At 42.4% G+C, this 27,649-nt stretch overlaps 1 pseudogene; it reads left to right on the top strand.

The window, feature by feature from the left end:
- The first annotated feature begins 828 nt into the window (after positions 1–828).
- LOC102172800 overlaps positions 829–27,649 on the top strand; it is a 43,868-nt pseudogene continuing 17,047 nt past the window's right edge.

Raw genomic sequence — 27,649 nt, 5'->3', positions numbered from 1 at the left:
TTCACACCAGTCAGAATGGCTGCGATCCAAAAGTCTGCAAGAAATAGATGCTGGAGAGGGTGTGGAGAAAAGGGAACCCTCTTACACTGTTGGTGGGAATGCAAACTAGTACAGCCACTGTGGAGAACAGTGTGGAGATTCCTTAAAAAATTATACTTTTTCATGTTCTTTTCCATTATGGTTAATTTCAGAATACTGAATATAGTTCCCTATGCTATACAGTAGGACCTTGTTTATTTTATACATGTATGTTTTTAAATTAGTGGTTTTTTCCTTCAGAAAAATACTCAGAAATGGAGCTGCTGAATCATATTGTATCATTTTGAATCAGCATATTCATTTTCTTTGGATATATACCCAGAAGTGGAATTACTGGATCATATGGTAGTTTTTTTAATATCTCTGTACTGTTTTCCAAAGTGGCTGCATCAATTTACCTTCCCACCAGTATACCAGAGCTCCCTTTTAAGAAACTAGATCTTAATTTTCCCTACCACAAATAGAAATGATAATTATGTGACATAATAGAGGCACTTGCTAATGCTACAGTGGTAATCATATTGCAACATGTAAGTGTATCAAACTGACACATTGTTACCTGAAATTTGCAGAATGGGTGGCCGGACGTGGGGCTGCGTATGGGGGAAGAGCCTGCCCAGTGACCTGGCCCAGCCCCTGCCCGCCTGCCATGCACCCCGCCCCCAGTGCTCCTAATGCTTGGGCGCTGGTGGCTGCTGCGAGGCTCCAGCTCCAGGAGATCCCCAGCATGCCCTGCATCTGCATGCCCACCCAGGAGTTTTGGGGGGGGACCAACAGGGCTAGGTCAGCATGGCAGAAACCCTGGAGTTCAACGACGTGTATCAGGAGGTGAAAGGCTCCATGAATGATGGTTGACTGAGGTTGAGCCGCCAGGGCATCAACTTTAAGAACAGTGAGACGGGCAAAGTGGACAACATCCAGGCCGGGGAGTTGACAGAGGGCATCTGGCACTGGGTAGCTCTGGGCCACGGGCTTAAACTGCTCACGAAGAATGGCCATGTCTACAAGTAAGATGGCTTCTGAGAATTGGAATTTGAGAAACTCTCTGATTTCTTAAAAACTCACTATCGCCTGGAGTTAATGGAGAAAGACCTATGTGTGAAGGGTTGGAACTGGGGAACTGTGAAGTTTGGTGGGCAGCTGCTTTACTTCAACATTGGAGACCAGCCAGTCTTCGAGATCCTTCTCAGCAATGTGTCCCAGTACACCACAGGCAAGAATGAGGTGACACTGGAATTCCACCAGAATGATGACGTGGAGGTCTCTCTCATGGAGGTGTGCTTCTAGGTGCCACCCACCCAGGAAGACAGTGTGGACCCTGTCGAGGCCTTCTCGCAGAACGTACTGTCAAAGGTGAATGTGATCCAGGCCACTGGAGACGCCTCTGCATCTTCCGGGAGCTGCAGTGTCTGACTCCCTGAGGCCACTATAACATCCGCATCTACCCCACCTCCCTGCACCTGCACGGCAAGACTACAAGATCCCCTACACCACGGTGCTACGGCTCTTCCTGCTGCCCCACAAGGACCAGCACCAGCTGTTCTTTGTGATCAGCCTGGACCCCCCCATCAAGCAGGGCCAGACCCGCTACCACTTCCTCATCCTCCTCTTCTCCAAGGATGAGGACATCTCCTTGATGCTCAACATGAATGGGGAGGAAGTAGAGAAGCCCTTCGAGGGGCAGCTCACCAAGAACATGTCAGGATCCCTCTACGAGATGGTCAGCTGGGTCATGAAAGCACTAGTGAACTGCAAGATCATGGTCCCTGGCAACTTCTAAGGGCGCTTGGGGGCCCAGTGCATCACCTGCTCCTACAAGGCCAGCTCAGGGCTGCTGTACCCTCTGGAGTGGGGCTTTATCTACATCCACAAGCCGCCCATGCACACGTGCTTCCACGAGATCTCCTTTGCCAACTTTGCCTACGGTACCACCACCACGCATTCCTTTGACTTTGAAATTGAGACCAAGCAGGGCACCCAGTATACCTTCAGCAGCATTGAGAGGGAAGAGTAGGGAAAGCTGTTCGACTTTGTCAATGCCAAGAAACTCAACATCAAAAACCAAGGACTGAAAGAGGGCATGAACCCCAGCTATGATAAATACGCTGACTCAGAGGAAGACCCTGGACTTCAAGGAGATCAAAGCAGTCAATCCTAAAGGAAGACACTAATTTTTAAAAGTGGTGAGAATAAGTGGAAGCAATATAAATGTCCACCAACAAGTGAATGGATAGACAAAATGCTATATATTCATACAATGGAGTATTATTTAGCCTTTAAAAACAAGGAAATGCCAATACATGTTAAAAAGGCAGACAGCAGACATAGCCTTGAGGACTAAGTGGCTAAGTGAAATAGGCAAGTCACCAAAAGAGAAATACTGTGTAATCCCACTTATCTGAGGTATCTAAAGTAGTCAAATTTACAGAGACAGAAGGCAGAATGGTGGCTGCCAGGGGTTGAGGGGAGAGGAAACTGGGGAGACACTGATGAATGGATGTAGAACTTTGGTTTTGTGAGATGAAAAAGTCCTAGAGGTTGGTTACATAACACGACTAAACCGTACACTTGAAAATATTAAGTTGGTAAGTAAGGTTCCATCTCTTCTGATCCTTAAGGAGTGATGGGCTGTTCCAGGCAGGGTGGTAGGACAGGGTATGACATCCAATATTCAAGTACAGATGTGAGAGTTGGACATAAAGAAGGCTGAGAGCCAAAGAAGTGATGCTTTTCAACTGTGGTGCCTGAGAAGACTCTTGAGAGTCCCTTGGGCAGCAAGGAGATGAAACCAGTCAATCCTAAAGGAAATCAACCCTGGAAGGACTGGTGCTGAAGCTGAGGCTCCAATACTTCGGCCACCTGATGCAAAGAACTGACTCATTGGAAAAGACCCTGATGCTGGGAAAGATTGAAGGCAGGAGGAGAAGGGGACAACAAAGGAAGAAATGGTTGGATGGCATCACTGACTCAGTGGACATGAGTTTAAGCAAGCTCCAGGAGATGGTGATGGACAAGGAAGCCTGGCATGCTGCAGTCCATGGGGTCACAAAGAATTGGACATGACTGAGCGACTAAACAACAACATATGTATGGGAAGAGGCAAGAGTTTGGGCTCATTGAGATCGTTCCTTTTATATGTACCTTAACTGTCTTGGGCTAGTACCCTCTTTTTCTCCATCCTGAATCCCCTTTGGGTACACAGTCTGGGGCTGCTGCAGGGCTCATGGCTTGATGGCCACAACATCCTTTGTTTCCTGATATGACAGGTGACATATTTTGTCCACATTAGTCTTCTATATTCAACTGTTTCCTATTCTTTCTGGGCCTCATTTTTACCCCCATAAGCTGTGCTCTGACAGGCAGTTGTTGTTTTTCAATTCCTAAGTCATGTCCGACTCTTTGCAACCCCATGGACTGCAGCATGCCAGGCTCCTCTGTCCACCACTATTTCCCGGAGTTTGCTCAGATGCACTTCCATCAAGTTACTGATGCTATTTCACCATCTCATCCTCTGCCACCCACTTCTTTTGCCTTCAGTCTTCCCAGATCCAGGGTCTTTTCCAATAAGTCGGCTCTTTGTATCAGTTGGCCAAAGTATTGGAGCTTCAGCTTCACCATAGGTCCTTTCAATGAATATTCAGGGTTGATTTCCTTTAGGATTGACTGGTTTGATCTCCTTGAAGTCCAGGGGACTCTTAAGAGTCTTCTCCAGCACTACACTTGAAAGCATCAATTCTTTAGTGCTCAGCCTCTTTATGATTCAATTCTCACATCCACACATGATTGCCGGAAAAACCATAGCTTTGACTAGATGGACTTTTGTTGGCAAAGTGATGTCTATGCTTTTTTTAATATGCCACCAAGGTCTGTCATAGCTTTCCTTACAAGGAGCAAGCATCTTTTAATTTCATGGCTGCAGTCACCATCTGCAGTGATTTTGGAGCCCAAGAAAATGAAATCCACTTTTCCTGCTTCCACTTTTCCTCTTTCTATTTGCCATGAAGTTATGGGACCAGATGCCATGACCTTAATGTTTTGAATGTTGAGTTTCAAGCCAGCTTTTTCACTCTCCTCTTTCACCTTCATCAAGAAGATCTTTAGTTCCTCTTCACTAGTTCACTTTAGTTCCTCTAGTTCCTACCACTAGAGTGGTATCATTTGCATAGCTGAGATTGTTGATATTTCTCCTGGAAATCTTGCTTCTAGCTTGTGAATCATCCAGCCCGGCATTTCACATGATGTACTCTGCATATAAGTTAAATAAGCAGGGTGACAATATGCAGTCTTGTCTGTCATACTTCTTTCCTATTTGGAAGCAGTCCATTGTTCCATGTCTGGTTCTCACTGTTGCTTCCTGACTCACACACAGGTTTCTCAGGAGACAGGTAAGGTGGTCTGGTACTCTCATCTCTTTAAGAATTTTCTGCAGTTTGTTGTGATCCTTACAGTCAAAAGCTTTAGTATAGTCAATTAAGCAGAAGTAGATGTTTTTCTGGAACTCACTTGCTTTCTCCATGATCCAATGAATGTCGGTAATTTGATCTCTGTTTCCTCTGTCTCTTTGAAACCCAGCTTGTCCATCTGGACATTCTCAGTTCATGTACTGCTGAAGCTTAGCTTGAAGAATCTGGAGCATAACCTTGCTAGTATGTGAGATGAGCACACTTGTACAGTAGTTTGAACATTTTGGGCATTGCCCTTCTTTGGGATTGGAATGAAAATTGACCTTTTCCAGTCCTGTGGCCACTGCTGAGTTTTCCAAATTTGCTGACATATTGAGTGTAGCACTTAAACAATATCATCTTTTAGGATTTGAAAGAGTTCAGCTGTAATTCCATCACCTCTACTAACTTTGTTCGTAATAATGCTTCCTAAGGCCCACTTGACTTCACACTCCACGATGTCTGGCTCTAGGTGAGTGACCACACCATCATGGTTATCTTGCTCATTAAGACCTTTCTTGTATAGTTATTCTGTGTATTCTTGCCATCTCTGCTTAATCTCTTCTACTTCTGCTAGGTCCTTACCATTTCTGTCCTTAATCATGCCCATCCTAGCATGAAATAGTCCCTTGATATCTCTAATATTCTTGAAGAGATCTCTAGTCTTTCCCATTTTGTTGTTTTCCTCTGTTTCTTTGCATTGTTCCTTTAAGAAGGCCTTCTTATCTCTCCTTGCTATTCTCTGGAACTCTGCATTCAGTTGGGTATATCTTTCCCTTTCTCCATTGCCTTTCATTTCTCTTCTTTTCTCAGCTATTTGTAAAGCCTCCTCAGACAACCACTTTATCTTCTTGCATTTCTTTTTCTTTGGGATGGTTTTGATCACTGCCTCCTATACAATGTCACAAACCTCTCTCCATAGTTCTTCAGGTATTCTCTGTACCAGATCTAATCCCCTGAATCTATTTGTCACCTCCACTGTATAATCATAAGGGATTTGATTTAGGTCAGATCTGGATGGCCTAGTGGCTTTCCCTACTTTCTTCAATTTAAGCCTGAATTTTGCAATAAAGAGCTTATGATCTGAGCCACAGTCAGCCTCCAGGTCTTGTTTTTACTGACTGTATAGAGCTTCTTTATCTTTGGCTGCAAAGAACATAATCTGATTTTGGTATTGACCATCTGGTGATGTCCATGTATAGAGTCATCTCTTGAGTTGTTGGAAAAGATTGTTTCCTGTGACTAGCATGTTCTTTTGACAAAACTTTGTTAGCTTTTGCCCAAACTTTGTTAGCTTTAGCACTGCTTCATTTTGAACTCCAAGGTCAAACTTGCCTGTTATTCTTGGTATCTCTTGACTTCCTGCTTTTGCATTCCAACACCCTGTGGTGAAAAAGACATCTTTTTTTGGTGTTAGTTCTAGAATGTCTTGTAGATCTTCATAGAACCAATCAACTTCAGCCTCTTTGGCATCATGATTGGGGCCTAGACTAGGATTACTGTGATGTTGAATGGTTTGCTTTGAAAACAAACTGAGATCGTTCTGTCATTTTTGAGATTGCATCCAAGTACTGCATTTTGGACTCTTTTGTTAACTATGAGGGCCATTCCATTTATCCTAGGGGATTCTTGCCCACAGTAGTAGATATAATGGTTATCTGAATTAAATTCACTCATTCCTGTCCATTTTAGCTCACTGATTAAGATATCAATGTAAATCCTGCCATCTCCTGTTTGACCACGTCCAATTTATCTTGATTCAAGGACCTAATATTCCAGGTTCCTATGCAATATTGTTCTTTACAGCATCAGACTTTACTTTCACCACTAGACACATCCACAACTGAGCGTCATTTCTGCTTTGGTCCAGTTGCTTCATTCTTTCTGGAGTTGTTAGTAATTGCCCTCTACTTTTCCTCAGTAGTGTTTGGGCTCATCTTCTTTTTGCCTTTCCATACTGTTCATGAAGTTCTCATGGCAAGAATACTAGAGTGAGGTGCCATTTCCTCCTCCAGTGGACCATGATTTGTCTGAACTCTCCACTATGACCCATCTGTCTTGGGTGGCCTTGCATGACATGTCTCATAGCTTCATTGGGTTATACGAGCTCCTTTGCCATGACAAGGCTGTGATCCATGAAGGGGCCAAGAGGGAATACAAGATGCCCAAGTTCAAAGTTTGGCCCCGGTGCTTCCTGAATATGTGGTCTGTGGCAGGTTAGCTATCTCTCTTGGCTTTAGTTTTCTCTCTGGTAATAACAATTCCTGCCATCTCTAAGACTTCAATGCATATTTTTCTTTTAATTTTTCTCAACCTTGTGACTTCAGGAGCAAATGGTGCCCACTGCATTAGGAGTAATAGGAAATATCCCTTTGAGATTTTCTTCCTGCAGCTCATCTTACCACAGTATTCTTGAGGCTATTTCCAATGTCATTTCCATAGAACTGTGTAAATTTCAATCAAACAGGAAAAGAAATTATTTGCAGCACACAGATTTCACATTTAATAAAACTTGATGACTTTAAGGGTTTAAAAGAAAACAGTAAACAGAAAACCTGAATGTGAAATTGACTGTTCCACAAAGCTTCTTAGAGATTAGGTGGAAGCTGTGAGGGATATTTCTGGCACATGACCTCTAACAGTTTCCCTAAAGTATCTGTTGGGGTGACATTCTGGGTAATAAAGTAGATATTTTCACTCATCCAGTCAATAGACTGTCAACCACATTGAACCCCAGGAAAGTTTGGCTCTGAAATTTCAAGAGGCAGTGCTTTCACAGCAGCTACAGTCTTGATCTGTTGGAGATGGTATTTTTCAATTCTTTCGATTCAATGAGTTCTTACATTTTAATTAAATCCTCAAGTGGAATTCCTCACTTCTATTTGTTAGCAAGAGAAATTATCCTAGCTACTGTGAAGATAAAAGAACTTTCATTTAAATTTCTCGAACACTGATATGCAATGCTCATTTGAGGGTATTTCGAAACATTAACTAAAAGAGGTTATCTTACAGAGAGAAAATTCTAAGCTTCAAAACTATTTAACTAAGACCGCTTGATATATTTTATGACTAACACAACTGGACCAACCTGTATTTTATATTGATGTAAAAATACACACAAACCGCACAGAAATAAGATTAAATTGTAAAACATTCATTTAGGATCAGCAACTAAACCGTGGTTGATGACTAATTTGTCCCCTTCTCTGAGTCATCTTAACTTTTGGATTTTTTCGAATGACCTGGATTCAATTGTCATATACTTGCCTCCCAAAAATGATGCTTTTAATCAAGAAATTCTCCTTTCTAATTCTCCAAAAGGGAAAATTTCTCCAGGTCATTTCCAGATTTCTGCAGAGCCAAAAGATGCATGAGAGCCTATTCTGTAAGCGTGCAAGGACAGATCTGAGAATTGATCACAAGAAACTTCGTGTCTTATGTGTTCTGGTTACCATTGTGTGTTAGCCACTCAGTCATGTCTGACTTTTTGTGACCCCATGGTCTGTAACCTACCAGGCTCCTCTGTCTGTGGAAGTCTCCAGGCAAAAATACTGGAGTGGGTTGCCATTCCCTTCTCCAGGGTATCTTACCAACCCAGGTATTGAACCTGGGTCTCCTGCGTTGCAGTCAGATACTTTACCATCTGAGCACCCAGGGAAGCCCTGATTACCATTGCTCAGTAACAAATTACCCCCAAACTTAATGGCTTACAGTAACCATTTTATTCTGCCCACTAATTTTGTGGGTCACGAATTCTGACAGAGTATAGTGGGAATCATTTCCATTTGTTCCACCATGTCTGGGGCCTTAGCTGGGAAGACTAGCTTAGGGTAATTCAAAGTCTAGTCCTAAAGACTGGAGTCATGGGGAGGCTTCTCCATTTTTGGGTTTGCCTATTGATGCTGGCTGTTGGCTGGGACTTCAGCTGGAGATGTTGACAGAACTCTGCCCTGTGTCTTTTCCATGTGGCCTGGCCTACTGCACAGACTGGTGGCCTCAGGGTAGGCTAGATCTTTTTCATGGTGAGTCAGGGCTTTGAGGTTAGTGTCCCAGGGAACAAGGTAGAAGCTGCATCACCTTTTCTGACCTGGCTTCACAAACATGCAGAATCACTTTCTCCTTATGCTGTTGATTACAAGTCAATCAAAAGCCCACCCCAGATCACCAAAAGGAGACAGAGGCTGTACACCTCAAGAGAAGGAGAATCAAAGAATTTATGGACATGTGTGATAGTTATGCAAAAGCCTTTGACTGTGTGGATCACAATAAACTGGAAAATTCTGAGAGAGATGGGGATACCAGACCACCTGACCTGCCTCTTGAGAAATCTGTATGCAGGGCAGGAAGCAACAGTTAGAACTGGACATGGAACAACAGACGGGTTCCAAATAGGAAAAGGAGTACATCGAGGCTGTATATTGTCACCCTGCTTATTTAACTTATATGCAGAGTACATCATGAGAAACACCGGACTGGAAGAAACACAAGCTGGAATCAAGATTGCTGGGAGAAATATCAATAACCTCAGATATGCAGATGACAGCACCCTTATGGCAGAAAGTGAAGAGGAACTATAAAGCCTCTTGATGAAAGTGAAAGAGGAGAGTGAAAAAGTTGGCTTAAAGCTCAACATTCAGAAAACGAAGATCATGGCATCTGGTCCCATCACTTCATGGGAAATAGATGGGGAAACAGTAGAAACAGTGTCAGACTTTATTTTGGGGGGCTCCACAATCACTGTAGGTGGTGACTGCAGCCATGAAATTAAAAGACGCTTACTCCTTGGAAGGAAAGTTATGACCAACCTAGATAGCATATTCAAAAGCAGAGACATTACTTTGCCAACAAAGGTCCGTCTAGTCAAGGCTATGGTTTTTCCAGTGGTCATGTATGGATGTGAGAGTTGGACTGTGAAGAAAGCTGAGCACTGAAGAATTGATGCTTTTGAACTGTAGTGTTGGAGAAGACTCTTGAGAGTCCCTTGGACTGCAAGGAGATCCAACCAGTCCATTCTGAAGGAGATCAGCCCTGGGATTTCTTTGGAAGGACTGATGCTGAAGCTGAAACTCCAGTAGTTTGGCCACCTCATGCGAAGAGTTGACTCATTGGAAAAGACTCTGATGCTGGGAGGGATTGTGGGCAGGAGGAGAAGGGGACGACCGAGGATGAGATGGCTGGATGGCATCACTGACTCGATGAACGTGAGTCTGAGTGAACTCTGGGAGTTGGTGATGGACAGGGAGGCCTGGCGTGCTGCGATTCATGGGGTCACAAAGAGTCAGACACAACTGAGCGACTGAACTGAACTGTGATAGTTAATTTCAAGTGTCAACTAGATTAGATCATGGAGTGACCAGATACTTGCCTAAACATTATTTCTGACTGTTTCTATGAGGATATTTCCATATGAAGTTAACACTTGAATTGGTGAACTCATTAAAATGGTTTGCTCTCTCCATTGTGGATGAGCATCATACCATCTACTGAGGACCTGAATAGAACAAAAGGATGAAGGAAGGAAGAATTCGGTCCTTCCTGCCTGATTGCTTGAGTTGGACCCTTGGTGCTCCTAGTTCTCAGGCTTTTGGAGTTGGACTAAATTATACCACCAGCTTTCCTGAGTTTTCAGCTGTTTCAGAGAGCAGTAGCCAATTCCTTATAATAAATCTCTTCATATATATGTGTATCTGTGTATCCCCACAGGATGGGGACCCCTTCCAGAGCCCAAGAGTGGGCTCTTGTCTAACACTCAGAAATGAATTGTCTGAGGACACATGTGCTGACAGAGAAAGAGACCTTGTTGGGAAGGGAGGCCTGGGCAGAGAGCAGCAAGGTAAGAGAGCCCAGGGTAATTGCTCTGCCACGAGACTTGCAGTCTCGGGTTTTATGGTGACAGTGTTAGCTTCCGGATTGTTTCTGGCCAATCATCTTGCTTGTGCCCATATTTGGTCTGATTCAGGGTCCTGCCTGGTGGCATGTGCATCACTCAGCCAAGGTGGATTCTAGCAAGAAGGGCTCTTTAGAGAGTGATAGGACAATATTATGGGCTAGCATCTCCTCCATCTTTTTGTTGTTGTTTAGTCACTAAGAAATGTCCGACTCTTTGCAGCCCTATGGACTGTAGCCTGCCAGGCTCCTCTGTTCATAGGATTCTCCAGGCAAGAATATTGGAGTGGGTTGCCATGCCCTCCTTCAGGGAATCTTCCTGACCCAAGGATCCAACTTGTGTCTCCTGCCTTGGCCAGCAGATTCTTTACCACTAGCACCAAACCTCTAATTTTAATCCACCATGCTCAGTTGCTCAGTTGTGTCCAACTCTTTGCAACCCCATTGTCTGTAGCTCACCAGGCTCCTCTGTCCATGGGATTTCCCAGACAAGAACCCACTCCCACTGGAATGGATTTCCATTTTCTTCTCCGGAGGATCTTCCTGACCCAGGGATCCAACCTGTGTCTCCTGCATTGGCAGGCAGATTCTTTACCACTGAGCCACCCGGGAAGGCCTTGCTCTTTTTGGCACTTCCCAAATTCTCCTGGTTAGTTTTTGTCGGCAGCACCATGTTCTTTATTGGGACCTCCCATTGTGAAACTACTCAGGCAAGTGGTTGTCATCAAGCCAAGGTGGGCAGTCTTCCTTAACAGTTCCCTAACACAGCAGTCCCCAACCTTTTTGGCATAAGGGACCAGTTTAATGGAAGACAATTTTTCCTTGCATGGGGGGTGGAGGGATGGTTCAGGCAGTAATACAAGCAATGGGAAGTGGCAGATGAAGTTTCAGTTGCTCACCTGCTGCTCACCTCCTGTTGTGTAGCCCAGTTTCTAACAGGTCACAGACTGGTACTCATCCACAGCTCAGGGGTTTGAGGCCCCTGCCCTAACATATATATGCTGTTGGTTCTATTTCTCTAGAGAACTCTAATACAGCATGTTTTTTAATTGCTGCAATGTGTTAAGCTTTATATATTTATCTCTGAAAAATATGTCATGATTTTCTAACAATACATCAGACTGGACAAAAATGATGAAAAAAATGAACTGTAATCTCCAAGATGAATGAAAGGAATATAGCAGAATTGCCACCAGATACTGAGCTCAGGGATCCTGTGTTTAACATTGGCTTAGGTGAGCTTCCAGGATCAGTGACTTATGCCTCTTAAAGGAAGAAGAGGGATGAGCTTGTTGGCCCAGTTGCTGGGTGTGCTGTGGGTAGGCAGCTTTGCTCAAGGCTCTCATCCAATGATGGGTGGATGTGGGAATATATGTCCTGGTCATTTTGGCCCAGCCCAGGACAACTCTGAGGGTCCATTTATCTCTACCATGCCTCATAAGGTTGGTTGAGGTTGTTGGGTCTATTTTGTAGCTTGACTTCTCTCTCTGCCCAGTTCTTCTCTCTTCCCTTTTTGTTCCTGTTTGTGTCAACTGAAAAAATGCACAACGTAAAATTGAGAATTATGTTTTATTTGGTAGACAAAACTGAGGGCTTAAGCCTGGGACACAGCCTCTTAGGTAACTCTGAGGGACTGCTCAGAAGAGACCAGGAAGGAGCCAGGATATATAGCAATTTTTGCAACAATGACTGGACAGTTAGAACTTCAAAAGATAACTGTTAAAGAAAACCAAAGATATCTCAAGTTCAGGAATTTAGCACTTTGCTATGTATGGGAAGATGCAAGAGTCTAGTCTCACTGAATCACTCCTTTGATGTACATCCTAGCTATCTGGAGCCTGTGCTTTCTCATCCTGAGTACCATTAGCATGCACCCTTAGGGGTGGCTGCCATGGCTAAGAGCTTGGCAGAGGGCTGCCCAGCCCTTTTGTCTCCATCCTGAATTCCCTCAGTGCTCACTGTGAGTCGGGGGGCAGCTGTAGTGGCTTGATGGTTGTGACATCCTTTGTTTACTGATACGATGGAAATACTTTTCATTCACATTTTCAAGGGCACTCTTTAATAAATATCCTACATGCTAAACTCTGTCTCAGAGTCTGCTTCTTAGAGAACACAACATACCTGGACTCCTGAACTTTACCTTCATGTTATAGCCTATCAACTTTGCCTGGGACTGGGCCCCAAGCTGGGACTCTCATACATTCCTTGCTTAGTTATGGTGCGTGCTAAGTTGCTTCAGTTGTGTCCGACTCTTTGCAACCCCATGGACTGCAGTCCGTCAACCTCCTCTGGATTCTCCAGGCAAGAATACTGGAGTGGATTGCCATGCCCTTTTCCAGGGGATCTTCCCAACCCAGGGATCAAACCTGAGTCTTCTTCAGCTCCTGCATTGGCAGGTGGATTCTTTACTATTAGCCCCACCTGGGAAGCGTTAGTCATGGTATCTGTCTCTTTTAACTCAAAATTGACCCAGCTTTAATCTCTACTCAGCTTTTATTTCATAGATTGAGCTTGGGGCTCTGTTCCACCATCCAACTTCTAATGCGGTTTAGTATACAATTTGGGTGCTCAGTTTGAAACACAGGGCTTACCAACATGAAGTATTTACTGAAAGCAGGGTCAATAGTTGAGGGTCAGTTGGCATGGAAAGAAAGTATTTTAGATCCCTTTAGGTGGCACAGTGGTAAAGAATTTGTCTGCCAATGCAGGAGATGCAACAGATGTAGGTTCGATCCCTGGGTTGGGAAGATTCCCCTGGAGGAGACCATGGCAACACACTCTGGTATTCTTGCCTGGAAAATCCCATGGATGGTGGAGCCTGGTGGGCTCCCATCCATGGGGCCGCCCGCGACTTGAGTGTGCATGCATGCACACACACACACACACACAGGAATCATGAATTCATAACACTGAGGAAAGTCAGCAATTTAGTTCTGATGGAAAGAGATAATGTGCAGTTGTTGTGCATAATTGAACTGAAGAACACACAAATAAGTTAGCATAGCCAGATATACAGCTAGAAATCAGCAGTGGACTTCCATGGTGGTCCAGTGGTTAATGATCTGCCTGCCAATGCAGGAGACACTGATCCGATCCCTGGTCCTGGAGGATTCCACATACCTTGGAGCAACTAAGACCCTGCACCACAACTACTGAGCCTGCACTGTGAGCCAAAACAAGAGAAGCCACCAAAATAAGAAGCAATGAGAAACCCATACACTGCAACTAGAGAGTAGCCCCCACTTGCTGCAACTAGAGAAAACCCACATGCAGCAACGAAGACCCAGCACAGCCAAAAAGAAAAAAGTTGGTATGACAGAGGGAGGTGTTTGGTTCCGGATCCCCCAAAGAACCTCACCAATGGACACACAGTTGTAAATAGCAAGTCTGAGAGAAGTAAGCTCACATGGAAGCTTCTGGAAGCTCAGCAATATCAAGACAGAGTACAGTGCAAATCAGAGTGCTCAGACATCTGTGCGGCATTTATTTCTCACTCTCATCTCAGCTAGACAAACCCAGGCTGGGCCAACCCCTTTGCAGAGCCTAGAGCTCTGAGAATGAAATGAAAGTGGCCCTGACATCTCTGTGGGCTCTGAGATCAGCTTTAGAACCAATCCTGGAGGAATGTATTAGAAGGAGCAATGATAATGTGTTATAAAAATGATGTCCAAACAAATTCCACCTATGAATTTGGTGGGAAAATCAATCGAGTATGTATTTTAGAACCAAGTAAATATTTTGTTAAAAGGAGATTAAGTATTCATATGGATAGGGCAAGTGACTTTAAGTACAATTAAAAGCACAAAACTAGGAGGGTAAAAACCAAGGAAGATATCATAGGAAAGCATTAAAAATTATGACTACATCATAAAAAATTAATTGGTAATCACTGTTAGTAATAATGCAGAGTAAAGGAATATTCCTTTGCAAACATTCTGTTTGAAACTGAAATCTGCCTATTTATTTTGTACATGTTTTTATGGGTTGTCTGAAGTGGAAGTGGAGTCATACAGTCGTGTCCGACTCTTTGCGACCCCATGGACTGTAGCCTACAAGGCTCCTCTGTCCATGGAATTTTCCAGGCAAGCGTACTGGAGTGGGTTGCCATTGCCTTCTCCAGGGGATCTTCCTGACCCAGGGATCAAACCCGGGTCTCCCACATTGCAGGCAGATGCTTTACCGTCTGAGCCATCAGGCAAGATTTCTGTTGACTTGTCTGTAAAATAGACATTGACTCAGCGATCAGGTTGCTATGGCTTCTAGTTTGTATATGTAAGGTGCCAGATGCATGCTAGGAATTAGAAAAAATTATGTCCAGGAATGATGACAGAGGTCACAAATGTATTGAGGCAAAGGTGGGTACCAAAGATGAGAGTCTGACACTGATGTGTTAGTAGATTAATGGCTCCAATGAATAACTCCTCCCAGTATCCATAACCTTTGACAAGGAACATAGAGGCTCCTCTCATTGTGGAAACTGAGTATATTTCTGTGCCTCTTGATTCTGAGTTTAGCTATGTGAATTTCTTTGGCCAGTGGCATGTTAGCAGATGTGAGGCATGCAGAAACATTAAAAAGCATTTGCATGTATCTTCTTCTGTTCTTGCTCCTCTGGGAACATGCCCAGGCTAGCCTGTTGGAGGATGAAATACATATGAGGCAGAGTTAACTCACCTCAGTATCAGGAGAGGTTATCTGAGATAAGCTGCAGCTAACTTATTCCCAGAAAGTAGAGTGAGCCCAGTGAAAAACAGGAACCACCCCCTACACCTCCCCTCCACACATACAATCTGAGTTCAGTCTGTTAATACATTTGCTGAGCCATGTATCTGAGCTAAGTACGTGCTTACTGTTTTTTGGGAGGTGGGGTGGGGAGGGGGCACACCACATGGCTTGTGGATCCTATTTCCTTGACCAGGGATTGAACCTATGTGCCATGCACTGGAAGCATGGAGTCTTAACCATTGGACCACCAGGGAATTCCCATGCTTATTATTACTATTATTATTATTTAAAAAAATGTCTCATTTGGCTGCACCAGGTCTTACTTGCGGCACTTGGGATCTTTGATCTTTGTTGGGACATGCAGGATCTAGTTCTCTGACCATGGATCTAACCTGGGTCCCCTACATTGGGAGCCCAGAGTCTTAGCTGCTGGGCCACCAGGGAAGTCCAGATTATTGTTTTTAAGCCACTGAGTTTTGGGGTAATTTGTTACGCAGCTAGTTGTTGTTCTGTTGCTAAGTCATGTCTGACTCTGTGACCTCATGGACTGTAGCATGCTAAGCTCCTCTGTCTTCTGTTATCTCCTGGAGTTTGCTGAAATTCATGTCCATTGAGTCAGTGACGCTATCTAATCTCATCCTCTGCTACCCCCTTCTCCTTTTGCCCTCAATTTTCCCCAGCATCAGGGTTTTTTCCAGTGAGTCGGCTCTTCATATCAGGTGGCCAAAGTATTAGAGCTTCAGTTTCAGCATCAGTCCTTCTACTGAATGAATATTCAGGGTTGATTTCCCTTAAGATTGATTGGTTTGATCTCCTTGCTGTCCAAGGGATTCTCAAGAGTCTTCTCCAGTACCACAATATGAAAACATAATTTCTTCAGTGTTCAGTGGCTCAGACGGTAAAGTGTCTGTCTACAATGCGGGAGACCAGGGTTCAATCCCTGGTTTGGGAAGATCCCCTGGAGAAGGAAATGGCAATCCACTCCAGTACTATTGCCTGGAAAATCCCATGGACAGAGGAGCCTGGTACAGTACAGTCCATGGGGTCGCAAAGAGTCGGACACGACTGAACGATTTCACTTTCAGGCTTATTTGGCCAAGAGATGTCTCTGATTTTTTACACACTGTCTAGGTCTGTCATACCTTTCCTTCCAAGGAGCAAGTGTCTTTTAATTTCATGGGTGCAATCACCATCTGCAGTGATTTTGGAGACCAAGAGAATAAAATCTGTCACTGCTTCCACTTTTTCCCATTCTATTTTCCATGAAGTGATGGGACCAGATGCCATGATCTTTGTTTTTTGAATGTTGAATTTCAAGACAGCTTTTTCACTCTCCTCTTTCACCTTCATCAAGAGGCTCTTTAGTTCCTCTTCACTTTCTACCATTAAAGTGGTATCATCTGCATATCTGAGGTTGTTTCTATTTCTCCTAGCAATCTTGATTCCAGCTTGTTATTCATCCAGCCCAGCATTTCACATACTGTACACTGCATATAAGTTAAATAAGCAGGGTGACAATATACAGAACTTTAATACTCCTTTCCCAATTTTGAACCAGTCCATTGTTCCATGTATGGTTCTAACTGTTCCTTCTTGACTCATATACAGGTTTCTCAGAGAATTTTCCACAATTTGTTGTGATCCATGCGATCAAAGGTGTTTGCATAGTCAATGAGGCAGAAGTAGATGTTGTTCTGGACTTTGCTCTCTCCATGATCCAATGAATGTTGTCAATTTGATCTCTGGTTCTTCTGTTTTTTCTAAATCCAGCTTATACATTTGGAATTTCTCGGTTCACATACTGTTGAAGCCTAGCTTGAAGGATTTTGAGCATTACCTTGCTAGCATGTGAAATGAACTCAGTTTTACATAGTTTGAACATTCTTTGGCATTGCCCTTCTTTGGGATTGGAAGTAAAACTGACATTTTCTAGTCCTGTGGCCACTGCTGAGTTGGATCCAAATTTGCTGACGTATAGAGTGTAGCACTTTAACAGCATCATCTTTTGGGATTTTAAACAGTTCAGCTGGAATTCCATCACATCCTTTAGCTTTGTTTGTAATAATGCTTCCTAAGGTCCACTTGACTTCACACTCCAGGATGTCTGGCTCTAGGTGAGTGATCACAACATTGTGGTTATCCAGGTCATTAAGACCTTTTTTGTATAGTTCTTCTGTGTATTCTTGCCACCTCTTCTTAATCTCTTCTTCTGTCAGTTCCTTACCATTCCTGTCTTTTATCATGCCCATCCTTGCATGAAATGTTTCCTTGATATTTTCAATTTTCTTGCAGGGATGTCTAGTCTTTCCCGTTCTATTGCTTTCCTCTACTTCTTTGCATTGTTCATTTAAGAAGGCCTTATTTCTTCTTGCTGTTCTCTGAAACTCTACATTCAGTTGGGTATGTCTTTCCCTTTCTCCCTTGCCTTTTTGTTATGGAGCAATGTTGTGCAAACAGATAATTAAGCAGTCAAGACTGAACATGTTCTGAGGAAGAGTACAGAAATGAAGACCAGGTAGGCAGAAGCAGAGATAAGCACAAGAGTATTATCCATGAGGTGTACTAGGGGCAAGGTACTTCCTTCGGATGAAGCAGATAGTTTGGCAGAGGCTGCCCTTTGCTCACCTTCCATCTCCATCGCTGTCCTCTTCACTCCTGCTTTTCAATAGAGCCATCCAACATACACATTCTGTACATGTTTTGCCAGATTTATACCCAAGTATTTCATTTCCAGAGACCTTGTGAATAATACTTTTCCCTCAGCTTTATTGAGATACAGTTGACATATAATTCTGTGGAACTTTAATATGTGCAATGCGTTGATTTGATACGTTTATAAATTATAAAATAGGACTTCCCTGGTGGTTCAGTGGTTGAGACTCCGTGCTTCTACTGCAGGAGGTATGGCTTTGATCCCTGGTCAGGGAACTAAGATCCTGCTTGTGGCAGTGCAGCAAAAAAAAAAAAAAAAAAAGAAGAGAAAAGAAAACAAATGATTAGCATCAAAGTCAGGGTAGTGTTTACCTCTGGGGGGAATGGAAGGGAAGAGAGTAGGGATCCAGCCAAGGGTGACAATAATATTCTGTTTCCCAACCTGCTTAGTGGTTACACAATATTTACTTTAAAAAAAAAAAAACTTTAATAGGCTTTATTTTAAGAGCAGTTTTAGGTTCACAGCAAAATTGACCAAAAATGCAGAGCATTCCCATTTACCCCCTAATCCCACACATGCACAGCCCCCTCTACTATCAATATCCCACAATAGATTGTACATTTGTTACAATCAGTAAACCTATATTGATGCTTCATAATCACTCAAAACCCACAGATTATATTAGGGTTAATTCTTGGTCTTATACATTCTGTGAGTTTAGACAAATATATAATATATACATCCACTATCATAGTATCATACAAAGTAGTTTTGTTGCCCTAGAAATCCTCTGTCCTCAACCTATTCCTCTCTCCCTTTTCTGTAAATCTTGGCAACCACCAATCTTTTTACTGTCTCTATAGTTTTTCTTTTTCCAGAATGTCACATAATTGGAATCAAACAGTATGCAGCCTTTTCAGACTGACTTCTTTCACTTAGCAATAGGCATTTAAGGCTCCTTCATGTCTTTTCAGGCTTGACAGCTCATTTCTTTTTATCACTGAATAATATCCTATTGTCTGAATGCATCACAGTTTATTTATCCACGCGTCACCTACTGGAGGACATCTTGGTTGCTTCCAAGTTTTAGCAATTATGCATGAAGCTTCTAAAAACATTTATGTGCAAGTTTTTGTGTGCATGCAATTTACTTTTTAACCATTTGGTAAAATGTGCCTATAACTTTTATCTTTTGGCATATTTCATACGGAAACATATTTGAAAATAAGAGAACACACCTAAAGCATAATGTTTGGCACATAAATTAATGCCTGATAATCCTGCACATTATGATTAATAAACTTCCATTCATTTCCCTCAAACAAATTTGAGTACCATTTAAATCAAGGGGTCTTACCAAGCCGAATGTAGCAAATATGGATTTTTTCATATAATGTTTCTGATAACACTATATTTCTGCTTGTTATGGAGATATGACTCCATTATGGCACAAACAACTTAACTGTGCTTCATCAAGTATTTCCTTAAATGTACTTGGGGTTTTTTTTTTTCAATTTTTATTTATTTATTTTTTAATTGTATTCGTTTTATTGTCTCAGAGATACTGACTTTTAAAAAAACTTGGGGTTATATGTGTTCCTAGTCCCCTGTTATCTCCTAAGGTGTTAACAATGCAAACATTTCAGTATTATCAGCAAGCTTATTTAGGATCATCTCAATCACCATTTTTAGATCACTGATAAGAATACTCATTCAGACACTTAACTCTTTTGGGCCAGGACTGGACTCAGTCTTCTCCACCAGACTTATGCCCTTCTGGGATTGAGAATGTGCTAGTGTATGTGTTTTGAGGGTACAGGATGACAGCTCAGAAATGAAGGCCTGCTTGACCTGCGTTTGGTTACAGCTGTTGTACACAAATCTCTCCAACCCTGCCCTAGCACCACTCCATGATGCTCTGTCCTTCCTAGAGTCCTTTGTATGCTTTAACCTCTGTTAGCCCCACCTCCATGTTGATGCCCACTCTCAAGGTCAAGATGGAAGACATCTAATGAGGGTTGTGATTTTCCCATGATTCTCTTGTGTGTTCCAGTGAAGTCTTGTTTACTCAAGTAAATGAGCTTCCTGGGGCAAGCACAGTTCTGCATAAGGGAATTTTCTTTATTTTTTGTTTTATTGGAGTATAGTTGACTTATAATGTGTTAGTTTCAGGTGTACAGTGAAGTGAATCAATTACACATTTGCATATATTCTTTCTTTTCTAGATTCTTTTCTCATATGTTGTTGTTCAGTTGCTCAGTCATGTCCGACTCTTTGCAACCCCATGGACTTTAGCATGCCAGGCTTCCCCGTCCTTCACAGTCTCCTGGAGTTTGCTCCCATATAGGTTATTACAGAATATTGACTATAGCTCCCTGTGCTACACAGTAGGTCCTTGTTTGTTATCTATTTTATATATAGTAGTCTGTGTATGTCAATCCCAAGAGGAAATTTTCCATATAACCTCTTTTAGTGCCAAGGTTTTTTCTCTAAAATTTAACACTCCTTATAGAATACTTCTTAAAATAGATCATAGAATTATCTGCCTTCTTTCAAAGTATATATTAAATATAATTTAATCTTTCCTTTGTGTCCCATGGTGCCATGGCTACCTAGATGTGTAGGACTGTTTGCCCTGTGGCTCACCTCTGAGTGCTTTTATAGTTCTACTAGCTTTGGAGAAGGCAATGGCACCCCACTCCAGTACTCTTGCCGGGAGAATCCCATGGATGGAGGAGCCTGGTAGGCTGCAGTCCATGGGGTCTCAAAGAATCGGACACGACTGAGCGACTTCACTTTCACTTTTCACTTTCATGCATTGGAGAAGGAAATGGCAACCCACTCCACTGTTCTTGCCTGGAGAATCCCAGGGATGGGGGAGCCTGGTGGGCTGCCGTCTGTGGGGTCGCACGGAGTCGGACACGACTGAAGCGACTTAGCAGCAGCAGCAGCAGCAGCAGCAGCAGCAGCTGGGGTTTTAAAGTAACATTAGCTTTTCACCTCATATGAAAGTATTACCTCTTTGTTGTAGAAAATTTGAAAACTAGAATAAGGTAGCGAGAAAATTATTCATTTAGATTTTGAAACATTTAGGTATATTTCCTTTCAGTCTTTTTTTTTCTGGTTTAATTCTTGTTTTATTCTTTATTTTCCAATTCTCATGACTTTGATTTTGTTGCGAGCGAAATGACACAAAGACAAAACCTGAGACACACAAGAGACAGACAATACACACTCCAGCCGGAGGAACAGAACTGCGCAAACTAATTGCGGTTTATCAATATAAAAGCCCCCTAGGCAGAATTCCAGACTGCATGAATAAGCCTTTTCAGTACAGCGCAGGTGCACACATGTTATTGTACAGCAAAGGGGAGTGAAATCCCTGTCTACTGCAGAGTCTGTCCAAAGCCCTCTTTTCCTTCTTATCACAAGAAGGGGATGCTCCCTCGTTTGCAAGTGACCATTAGACTCAAGGCTGTGTCCAGACTCTTTGGCAGAACGCCTCGTTTGCAAGGACGTTCAGCCCGAGCAGAGAGACCGGTTTGCAGGCACATCTCTGCTACCCTATTAACCCTTCATCTCCCCCTTTTTTATTTGCTTTTATAAATTATAGCATGGTCTGGATCTTCTCTGCTTCGCGCTTTAGTTGTTTCCCTTTCCACCACTGCTGGAAGACTAGAAAAGCAACACAACATAAAAGTAATATAAACACAGTGTTCCCAAAGGTAGTCCCAATTAGTGAGGATACATGCCCTAATGGATTTAAGTTATTCATTCCCTCTTGAAGACTTTTCAGCAAATCAGACCCCGTAATGTCAGGTAAAGTCCTCTAAAAGTAGACAAAATTTGTCGTTCCAGGTCCATAATCTCCGTAGTGAGATTTTGATGCCCAGTCGAGGATTGTTTTACTTTATCCCGTCCTTCACTCATGTTAAATGGTACAGGTGTTATACAAAACTGAGAAGAATTCCAATCACATTTCAACACACTTCGTGTAGATAAAACAGCCAATTGATGTCCAAGCCAGGAAACGGTGTGTTGAAGATTGAGCACGTCGGTAGCAAGTTGTGCATCCAAATCTCGCTGTTGTTGCCATAACAAATGAGAGTCTTTATGCCAGTCCCGAATAAAATCAGCTGTTTGAATTCCTTGGTGTAACGCAAGACCTGCTACCGCCGCTGTTGCAGTTACTGACGCGACTGCTAGGATCGAAGCAATGACCACACCAAGCATACGTTGAGATCGGTGTAGCAAAGTCTGTACAGCGGTTGCTAGATGAGAAACAGCAAAAGAATCTGACCACAGCCGAGTCAGGTTTATAGGTAACCATACTTCTGTCTGAGCCTTAACAATTACTAACAAGAAATTGGAGTTATAGGCTCGTCTTTCAAATTCTTCCCACCAAGACTGATTTACACATTGAGTTAGATTACAATAATCACATGACACAGACCCCGCAGTATCATTCCAAGTCCAATTCCCATATAACAATGCAAAAGGATATTTTACACATGCCATTGTGGAATAAGATTTATTAACATGTAAATTAACATGGAATGGACCTGAAGAGTCACCACTGTCCAAAGTATAGTTTCCTGACCAGATAGTGAGATTACCAGAAACTGCCCATAGTTTCCAAATATCTCCTTGAATGTGCGGATATCCTTGCAATTGTAATTGAGGAGGGACAAGTGTAAATTGCTGCCATTTAACTGTTTCATTACCATTACCCATCAAAGTGCTATTTGCACGATGCCACCTAAGAGATTTATTTGACCATTTTTCTAAGAATTGCCCATGATCTGGACTCCAATCTACAATGATGGCCTCAGAATAATTCATGACTTTAAAGGGTTGATGACCTCAGCAACATTCCCACTCCAAAGATTCTAGAGAAGGAGCAAAAAAGTTAGCAGGACATAGCGACATGTGTTTTCCATTATGAATGTCTATCGGTTCTGTCGAGGTGTTAAATCCCCTGGTGGAAACAAGCACAGTAAAAGTAGCAGAATGGTAATTATTATACTTTACCCCCCACGTGTTATAAGAATGATGAGAATGTTCCTTGGTGGACAGACAAAAGGGGTGTCCCCCTATACACAAAGGAATACCTTCCACTGCAGTGGTCAAATTACTAATATTATATTGTTGTTTATGATGAGATAGTTGTTCTATTCCCCCACAAGCTGGCGGGGGAAAGAAGGCAGTCTCATTAGTACATACCTGCACTTCTGGTTCCCCCCAGGAAACTGCTCTTACTAATAGGGGATTAGGTATATATGCCCAATATGTATGATTACTTGCCGATACACAGATTACCTGACATGTCACCACCACCATCATGGCAAGCAAAAGATTGGTAGGATTCAGAGGTTGCCCCGCCTTCATTAACGTCTTCTCTGCTTCCTGGGTCAACCTCTTCATTTGACCCCACGTAGGAGGTGTTGCTTCCCTTGTACAGAAAGTAAAGCTTCTCTGCATAGTAAGCTCTTCGAGTTTTTGAACAAAGGGATCAGCCATTGTTGATTTTGATCAATCTTGCTGGAGTCCAAAACCTGTAATTATTAACAGAAATGAAAGCATACCCCTGTCCCAAATATATTAATGATGCTGGGATCCAATCTTTCTCTTTATCTTTATACCAAATAGGCATATTCAAGATCTTCTTATCCTCTTCTTTCCCTTGAAAATGCACCTCTGCTGCTGATAGATTTCCCTTGCTCCAAACATTCAAAAAATTTAGGGTAAGTAAGGTTTTATTCAAAATGTCTTTAGGTTTCATAAATCTCTCTTGTTCCCCCTTTTTTATTTTTTCAAGATAATCACACAAGGTACGATTAGCTCTTTCAATGATAGCTTGCCCTTGACTATTATAAGGAATACCAAAAGTATGAGTTATATGGTATTGAGATAAAAAGTGAGCTAATTTTGTGGATTGGTAGGCAGGTGCATTATCAGTTTTCAATTCAATTGGTAATACCATAACTGCAAAACAAGATAACAAATGAGTAATAACAGCATCAGCCTTCTCAGAATGTAATGCAGTGGCCCATTGAAAATGTGTGCAAGTATCTATAGTATGATGCACACATTTTTGTTGTCCGAAAGAAGAAATGTAAATTACATCCATTTGCCATATCTGATTTGCTTGTTGTCCTCTCATGTTGACACCTGGTGGGGTAAATGGTAAAGCAAAGGGTGCACATATGGAACAAGAACGAACAATATTTTGAGCTTGTTTTTGAGTAATAGCATGAGATTTCTGTAACCCTTTGGAGTTGGTATGCTGTAAGAGATGTTCTTGTTTTGCTGCTTCTATAGGATAAAGTAAGGCACCAATTGTAGCATTTCCGAATGGTAAGGGTCCAGGAAGGGCAGAATGTGCACGAATGTGAGTAAAGAAAATTAACTCTGAACATTGCAAGAGCAATTGTTGTACTTGGTAAAACAATTTATCAATAGCTGTTTTAAGGGTCAGTGGAAGGGAGACATGGGGAAGCTGTAGGCAAGACAGAACAGCATATCGAGAATCTGAAACAATGTTAATAGGCAGTTGGGGAAAATCTTGCAAAACTAAATAGATAGCCCACAATTCAGCGGGCTGTACAGAAGAAAATGAGTGGGGGAGAACCTTGGAACTTTCCGGGGTCCGATATCCAGCAGTATTTTTATTTGCATCTGTAAAAATAGTGGGTCCCTTAACTGGAACATCTGAAATTGGGGAATGAGATATCATAGCTTTAGTCTGGAGAAAATCAATCAATTTAGATGATGGATAATGATTAGAAAACGAACCAAGATATGAGGCAAGAGAAATTTGCCAGTTTTCATTAAATTGTAAACATCGAGATATTTGAGCAGTTGTTAACTGAGTAACAATCTGGTGTGGTTCACATCCTGACAGTTGTAAAATATGATGGCGACCTTTTTGTACAAGGAAGGCTAATTTATCCATATATGTAGTCAATTTTTTGGAAAAACTGTTAGGTAAGAAAACCCATTCTATTAATCCTATTTCTTGAGCAATTACACCAGATGGAGAATAAGGGGTATGAAATATTATAAACGAAATAGGTTGAGATGCATGTAAGTAAGTAAAAAAGCCGTTGTTTAGTCGTTGCTCAACAAATTGAAGTTCCTGTAAAGCCAATGGGGTTAAGGTCCGGGGGCTATCTAGAGCTGTATCTCCTTCTAAAGTAGAAAACAAATGTCATAATTGATAAGCAGGAATCCCAAGTACTGGGTGTAGCCAATTAATATCTCCCAATAACTTTTGAAAATCATTTAAGGTTTTGAGATGGTCTCTTCTAATTTGCAACTTTTGGGGCCTTATTCTATGTTGTTCCAATATTGTCCCTAAATATGAAATAGGAAAGTCCTTTTGAATTTTTTCTGGGGCTATTTGCAAATTGCATAGTCTTAAAGCCTCCTGTACATTTAAAAAGAATTCATCACGTTCAGCAACACTAGGAGCTGCTAATAGGAGATCATCCATATAATGATATAGAATATAACTGGGGTATACTCGATGGAGGGATTGTAAAGAGCGAGCTACGAATTCTTGGCATAAGGTAGGACTATTTATCATTCCTTGTGGTAAGACTGTCCATTGATAATGCTTAACAGGCTGAGCATGATTAAGAACAGGAACTGTAAAAGCAAATTTATCTCTATCTTGCAATTGTAGGGGGATGGTAAAAAAAAAAACATTCTTTAAGATCTAGCACCATTAAGGACCAATTCTGAGGAATAAAAGCTGGAGAGGGGAGTCCCAATTGTAATGCTCCCATAGGTTCAATACATTTATTAACTTCTCGTAAATCAGTTACCATTCTCCATTTTCCAGATTTCTTTTTTATAACAAAAACAGGAGAATTCCAGGGGGAGGTAGAGGGCTCTATATGACCAAGTTGGAGTTGTTCTTGTACTAATTGTTCTAACGCCTCGAGCTTCATTTGTGGTAATGGCCACTGCTCAACCCATTTTGGAGTATTAGTTAACCATTTTAATGGGAGTGCTTGAGGAATTTGAGCAGTGGCTATTAGTTTTCCGATGGAATGATTACGGAAACCCCCAAAGGAGAGAGAAGATGTCTTCCCCATATATTAATAGGTATATTTACAATATAAAAGGCAACAAACACTGATCTTCCATTATGGAATTGACATTGCAAGGGATGGGTACTCTTCCAGACATCTGCAATGGAGCCTGATCTCGTCATCATTAAAGGGCTTTTTTCTTTTTCCCAATCTTGGGGCCATTGTTGAGAAGAAATGACTGAAACATCCGCCCCTGTGTCGACTAGTCCCTCAAAGTTGTTTCCTTGCATAATCAAGGAGAGAACAGGGCGAGAATCTTTGATAAGCATTTCCCAAAATATATGCCACCCAGTACTTCCAAATCCTCCTGTTCGTTCATTAGGAAGAGCCAAAAGGGGGTGATAAAGTAGGAGAAGTATTTGAGCAATATGTTCCCCAGCTAACAATGAAAGCGTGGTAGAAGTAGAGACCATAATTAAAATTTCCCCAACATAGTCAGAGTCTATTACCCTAGGAATTATGGTTAAACCTCTCAAAGCCGCGCTGCTACGGCCTAATATCAAGCCAAAAGTGCCCTTAGGCAGTGGTCCAAATACATTTGGTTTTAATTTATAAACGCCTCCCCCTGGTGACAAAAGAACATTATCAGCTAGTGGCAAATCAGCAGCAGCACTCCCTGAAGTAGCAGACCGAAAGTCTGAAATCATCATCTGAGGTCCTTTTAATGGGGCATCAACTCGTAACGGTTGCTGGGAGGGAACAGGGTTGGGGCAGGTGGAATGGCAGGAGGGCAAGGAGGAGAAGTCCCCGGTATTGTTCCTGGGCCCCAAGGACTTAGGCCCGCAGGATAGTTTCCCGGTATCAGGTTGCCCATTTTGTCTGTTTTAGATCTGCATTCATTAGTCCAATGAAACCCCTTCCCGCACGGATGGCAAAGTCCAGGAGGAGTCTTATTCTTCCCAGCAAGAGATCTGTCTTTAGGAATTGCACCTTGATCAGCTATTAATTTCCGACACTCTCTTTTCATATGAGCAGGTTTTCCACAATGGAAGCAGTTACCTCCCTTTTGTGGTCTCATAGCTTTGGCCAAGGCTGTAGCAAAGACATTAGCCTGATGCTCAGCTCCTCCTACTCCCCAGCAGGCTCTGATATATTCAGCTATAGATGCACCCTGTCCCTTTAAAGGTCCCAGTATACGCTTGCATTCAGGATTTGCATTTTCAAATGCTAAAGTTTGTAATAATATCTCTGAAATCTCATCCATCCCTACAGCCCATTCCACAGCTACCCTCAATCTTGCTAGAAAATCAGTATATGGCTCATTGGGGCCTTGCATTGTTTTAACAAAGGAGGGCTGGGTGTGGCCAGTAGGACCACATGGCGCCATGCTCGTAAAAAGACCTGGCAGACTTGTTGTAAGTCCTGATCAGAGTACTGAGCCTGTTCTCTTAAAGCCCGATAAGGGCCCTCTCCCATTAGCTTGTCCTCGAGAGGACCAGGGGGATTCTGTCCCTCATTAATCCGAGCCTGCTTTCTAGCTTCTTCTTCCCACCAGCTACGAAGTTGCAACCATTGAGTACCCTCCAAGACAGCTTGAGCAATAGATTCCCAATCTAACGGAATGATCAATTTGCCTTTTCCCAATGATTCCAGCATAGCCAAAACAAAGGGAGATTGAGGACCGTACTACACTACGGCAGCTTTAAGATCTTTAAAACATTTATATTCCAAAGGAGTGTATTGAACATTTATCACATTGTCATTTTGCTGTCTCTGGATGGGAAATAATCGTGGAGGATCGATAAATCCACCAGGGGGAGCAGGCAAGTCATCATGATGAAGCATAGACAAAGGAAATGAGAACC

Source organism: Capra hircus (genome assembly GCF_001704415.2).
Source record: "Capra hircus breed San Clemente chromosome X unlocalized genomic scaffold, ASM170441v1, whole genome shotgun sequence".
In the NCBI taxonomy this organism is placed as follows: domain Eukaryota; kingdom Metazoa; phylum Chordata; class Mammalia; order Artiodactyla; family Bovidae; genus Capra; species Capra hircus.
This window is presented reverse-complemented; position numbering and strand designations above follow the sequence as displayed.